This window comes from Alligator mississippiensis, chromosome 1 (assembly GCF_030867095.1).
Source record: "Alligator mississippiensis isolate rAllMis1 chromosome 1, rAllMis1, whole genome shotgun sequence".
Lineage (NCBI taxonomy): Eukaryota > Metazoa > Chordata > Crocodylia > Alligatoridae > Alligator > Alligator mississippiensis.
Window position 1 is genome coordinate 410,629,838 of NC_081824.1, and position 6,000 is coordinate 410,635,837.

The following is a 6,000-nucleotide window of genomic DNA, read 5'->3' on the forward strand; positions in this document are numbered from 1 at the left end:
TAAGGATGTGTTGAAATTTAATAGACTTCAATGGGATTAAGCACATGTTCGAAAGCTCTGCTAGTCAAGCATACCTTCCTGAATGAGAATCTGGATGGGTATACCCTTTATGACAACTAGGGCACAAGGTGAAATGGAAGGGACAGGTGGTGGGGTAGAATCTCTTCATAAATAAATAAGCCAAAGTAACATGATCAGGAAAGTTTAGAATTTTTTGTTGTTTCTGGGCCACCCAGTCTTTTCTGAGGGACAATTTCTAGACAAAAGTAATCTGTAATTTCCTTACTTCTTCTTGATCTCATAGCCTAATGACTTTAGGGCCAACCCCATGTCGTATTCAAGAGCTCCACTGTGCTCCATCTTGGTTTCAGAATATAGCATCTTTAGATCCCTGCTTCACCGTTCTGTCGTGTTACCTAGCCACTTGCTGAGCAAACTGCATCTGGTCCACTGTCCTCTACAAGCAAGGAGAGCCCAATTTAGGAGGTGGTTATCCTTCATCTGGCAGTTTTATCCAAACAACCAGCATTTCCTCCTCATTGCCCTATCAACAATTGCCTCTTGCTCATCATTTTCTTTTTCACATCTACTTGTTACTGAAGTGGTCTCACTAACTACAGGAACCACCTGTAACATAACCAGAAGCCAGCAGTCTGTCTCGGCAGTCTTGATGATCTGTGTCTCTGCTACATTCAGTTGGATTCAGAACATGCATGTCTAGTCCATAAATATTATAGTCACATCACTTTTTTAAATCTATATACTCCCATAAAGTAACTAGAGCATGGAAGATATATGTGCTGTCCTAATGGTCAAGGGCATAATCAGATCCTTTTCAGACTCCTTCAATAATATCTATGGCTCATCAGCCTAATAGGTATCTCATTAGGTCTGAAATATACCAGATCTATCTAATGTAAATATTTGCTTATGCAAATCTAAAATATGCTATCTGAAAGTGCTTGAATACGTAAGCTTAAAGTTTGCTTTCTATATGCATTTGTCCTAGTAAAAGTGGATTGTTTATGGAAGGCAAACACAAAGGTACACAAGCACAGAAGAAGCAAATTCATTTTTAAATTTGTATGAACAGTCACTTGACATTTTTCCAGCACTCACACAGCTCTAACAATAAAGGCCACTTATATTGTATTATACCTCTGACAATGGAGATGTAAACTCATTCACACTAAAAATAAAGCAGTACATTTAATTCCTCCATTTACATGATATCTTTGGTTTGCTTCCTCTTTTTAGTCATCTAAACATCATCACTTAGCATGCTTTTTAAAAAATGTTGAAGTGCTGTATCACTGAGGCACATGGCATGTGCTAGATACAAATATTGACAAACAGAATTAAATATCATTGTAGAGCAAGACAATCTGGTCAGCAAAGGGCAGTGAAATGGGATTCCAGCTTAGGCAGTAAAAAAAATAATCAGATGACTGTTAATTTCAATATAAAGTCCTTATCCTGCAAACATATGGTGGGGTTTAACTTCAGTCATGCCAGTGGATAATTGAAATGTAATTTTCAGTCACAAGATTCACATTAAATAATTGCTTATGTGTGTTTCAATAGGAATATTCATGAGCTTAAAGGTAAATGTGTAAATCTTTGCAGGATCAGAAGATAAAAAAGATGATGTGTGTGCTTTGGTATAGTCATATGTTGCACTGATGTTGATAATTAGTTGATAATAACATTGACACCTTACTGTGATGTCATTCCACATACAAATCTAATATTCCACAACCTTAAAAAAATACTAGCAATCACATGTGCTTGTGGTATTATCATAACAACCTTCCCTGAAATTTTTCCATTGCTTTAGGTTCCACTGAAATTCTTTATTTGCATTTTACCACCCAGTGAAAATTCATAACCAATTGTTACAAAAAGACCACAAATCTGAATATTTAGGAATAAAACATCAGACAAAAGAAAAGAATTGACGAAATAAAAGCATTTTATTGATTCAAAGCTGTTTTCACTTTCTTCAATTAAAATAATAACAAATTAAAGGTCATATCATAAAAAAGTTGGAGCTCAGAGGTGATGAAAGTGCCAGGTGTTTAATTCTGCTAGCCACATCTGCCTACAAATGGGCTATTAAGTAATGTACATTAAGACCGGTAGAGATAACATCAACAGTTTGCCCAGGCTCTATTAACCAAATAGTGCTGACCAACCTTCAAAAGGTTGGATCTACAAAAGGCTGTTTGAGTAAACAGAAATGTTCCAGAATAGCTTAGGTCTACCCCTTGAGCCTGAATCCAGAGGATCATTATCCCCAAGTAACTGTTTCTCCATATCTAGAGGCTTTTTTCCTCTTTTTCAGTCCTCTCCCCCATCCTCTTCAACTCATTTGAAGCTACTAGTAGAAATAATGAAACAATATTGACAGCGACATGCAGATTACATCCAACTCAGGAACCTCTCCACTACCAACAGCATTTTCAGCTAGACAAGTATCTTCTCTACCTCCCCACCAGTGGAAACAGGAAAAGAAAGAACGCTGCTGCTGCTAATTCCTCATGTACTCAAGCAAAAGTGAAATACCAAGCACAATAGGTAAGTTTCTTTTATGCTGTATCTAGAAGAGAAAGTAAACAGAACACAAATTATATTCGTAAGTAATCCTAAAATGACCACTGCATCCTGTAAGCCAGCGGCTTTCAAACTGTGTTCCATGGAATATCATCAGAGGTTCCACAAAGAGACTGGGAGGTAATGGCAGCTGCCATAGTTGTGCTGTATTGCCTGGCTCCATATCAGCTTACAGGGCCTACAAAGCCAAGGGTAGGAGTTCTGCAGCAGCAGAAGTGATATGAAAGGGCTCTGGACTTAAGGATGTTTGAAAACCACTGCTATAAGCAATTTCCTTCCTTCTTATTCTACCAACAGCATCTCTCTTAGGATACCTTCAGTCTGACTGATTTATCATATAAGCTACCCTCAGTTTCTCTGAACTCACTGAAATTTCTCTGAAATTACTTCTGTTACTATGTTGATTCATTTTCTTTTTGAGAAGTTGTTGTATTCTCCTTTCATTTGTTCCCTATCCTGTCCAATATTTAATTTCTTCTTGTTCCTTTAAATGACACTTCTTATCCGCAACTTTGCATAGCTTACTGCTTCTTATCCTCTACTTTGTGTCCTTCTCTTCCTTCCTAAAACTTCACCATACATCAGACTAACTTAGCTTTTCTATCCCTACCTGCCCCCACTTTCGAACTATTGATTTCAGACTTCCTCTTGCCAGTTAGGGTCATAGAGGGGTTATACTCCCTCCCTCCTCTTCTTCTGATCCTCTAAGACCTAAAAACAGGTTTTACTGGCAGAACATGTGCCTCTCCTGAGACATTCTGCCAATTACACAGTGATAAGAAGTAGCTGATTTCAGTGTTTTGTAGCCAATGGTGGGCGTGCACAGTATTTTGTTTCTTATTTTTATGAGAAAGTTAAGCAATAGAGGTAAGAACATAAAAAGGGATTTCTTCAAAACAGATTTTCTTTCTTCTTTGAAACTGTATACATAACCCTGCACGCACGTACAATTTATATATTCATTTTTTGTCCCTACAGGGCCTTGCACAGTGGTGCCTGGATCCTGAAAAGGGATTGATAGGTGACATTGTAATATAAGTAATATGGTATCATAATTTTGTAATGGAAATACTGGAGAAAGAAATTCTGGTGACGGGGTACCAGGAGAAGGGTTTTAACGCCATTTGCAGTTTTTGGATTTCCCCCTGGCTTGCTTACTTCCAGCTCAGGAGTGCCTTAAGCTCCTGCTCAGCATTGTTTCAATCTGTGGCCATTTCCATTTACTCAAATCTCCAAGCATCCTGTCCAGTGAACACTATGGGCCCAATTCTATTCCACATATGAGCACCTCTGGGGACTTACATGTTTAAATATAATTCTATTCCACCCCATTCACATCCCCCAAAAGACGGGAATGAATCTAATTTTCTAACACACTGCCATCTTACCCTTAAGAATAAGTCACAAAAATTTACTGAGGAGAAGGACCCACCCATTCTTTGAGTCAGCTGTTTTTCAGGAACTCAAGCAGGTTGGAATAGCATAACTCATAGGCACCTAAGTCCACTTACATGCTTAGTAGGTAGAATAGAATTTGACCTTGTGTGCACTTCTCTCTCTCATGTAAGGTGTGCTGCTAGCTAGGGGACTTCATATTCTAGCTAAGGTTTTAAAGGCTCACACTTGAGCCTTTAAAACTAGAGGCCCCGAGTTGAGTTCCTAATGATAATCAAAATGGCAGAACCTTGTTCATCTATTGATGTGATTAATAACCTAAACTTCCTATTAAATTATGAAGATATACTTTATTGTCACTTTATAATTTTTATAGCACCAATTATGATCTCAGCTAATACAAACAAATTCAAGATAAAAACTTAAGCAGACACTTGAAATCTTAAAAAAAATAAAATAAACCTATTGCACCTGGCCCATTGGGTTGAAAGGTGGTAGATCACCTGGTATCTCTGGGGGTCTGTAAAAGGGATCTCACCTGGGAACAAAGTCTAAATAATATGTCATCATCAAATAAATGAGATTGTTGGCAGAAACAGAGTGGTCAAACTTGAGTTCTGACAGCGTGCACACATTTCATAGGCCATCTTAGCTGCTTTGATGGGCACAAAATGACAGGTAATTTCTCAGAGAACTAGGTCTTGACCATGGTTAACACCTTGAATGACACTGCAAGCAAACCAAGAGCCAGCCTAGAGCACAAGTATTAGGAGTTCATACCAAAGTAATTGCTTGCCAGCTGGTTTCTAGGCACTACATATATGTATATGTTACAATCAGCACTGAGATTTCAGTCATGCAAGCATACTTGAGCTAGCTGGGTACTGGGTGCTGTTGCTGTGCAGCTGTGCAGCCTATAGGTCTGCATGGGCTGTACTATTGGAGAAGCTGAGTAAATATTCAAGTGACTAGCCAGCCCTGAGCTTCATACTGCCACATCAACTCTACTAGCAGTCCTCAAATGCGCTAGTTTAAAGCTTGGGTATATCAGCCTGAGCTACATTACTTGACTCTAATGTAGACAAAGTTGTGCTGCTGCTGTCCTTCTGCAGTGTGCAGCTGCCTCTTGTCATCTGCAGTTGCCAAGAAAACCTTGAGCATATGATCTGAGATAGATTGATGCAATTAATCTTCCTGTGTCAACAGACAATGTGAGGCAACAGTACTGAGCGGCATGTGTTACCCTGTTCATCTCAGAGAGCTAAAATCTGAAACCTAAAGGTAATACTTTATGGTCTCATGATTATTAATTTCCTGCTGATCTCTTTTGCAGAAAGATATAGCTTGGGTCTGCAACTACAGTCTACTTCCCACATGTCCCAAGGAACTCAAAGCCCCATATCTTTCTTTAGTTCACCCCACATGTGGAATCTGTTGACCTACCACCATTTGGAACTGATTTATTGATCATGAATGAGAGAGAAACTTAGCTTTTGATTTTCTGATTTCAACAGAATTTTGTGCATATTTTAAAACTAAGAAGGCAAACATCTCAATGGAGAAATCTCATGACTAAGATTGTGACAATGACCCCAATCCCATTTAAGATAGCTCAGTGGTACTTAGGTGCTTAAGAGTGGTCTTGTGCCACCCTGCCTGATTCCCTGACAAACTATTAGTGAGTCAACTTTTGTAACCCATCTTTAGCCTTAAGAAATAAGTCAGATAAAGCAGTAAGGAGGAGAACCCACTGGTGTCTTGCTTTAACAATTGTTCATGGACTCCAGCAAAATAGAATAAAATTGCAATTAAGTACCTGTGTACTGCTTACTGGGAGGAGCCTTAAAGAGGATCTGGACCTATACATGTTCAGCTTTTTTAAGTCCCAAAGGGTTGGTCTACACCACAATGGCAGTGTATCCTAGCATGGCTGGCTCATGCTCCACCCACACACATTTACAGGTACACTCCAAACCTGGAAATTCCCTGTTG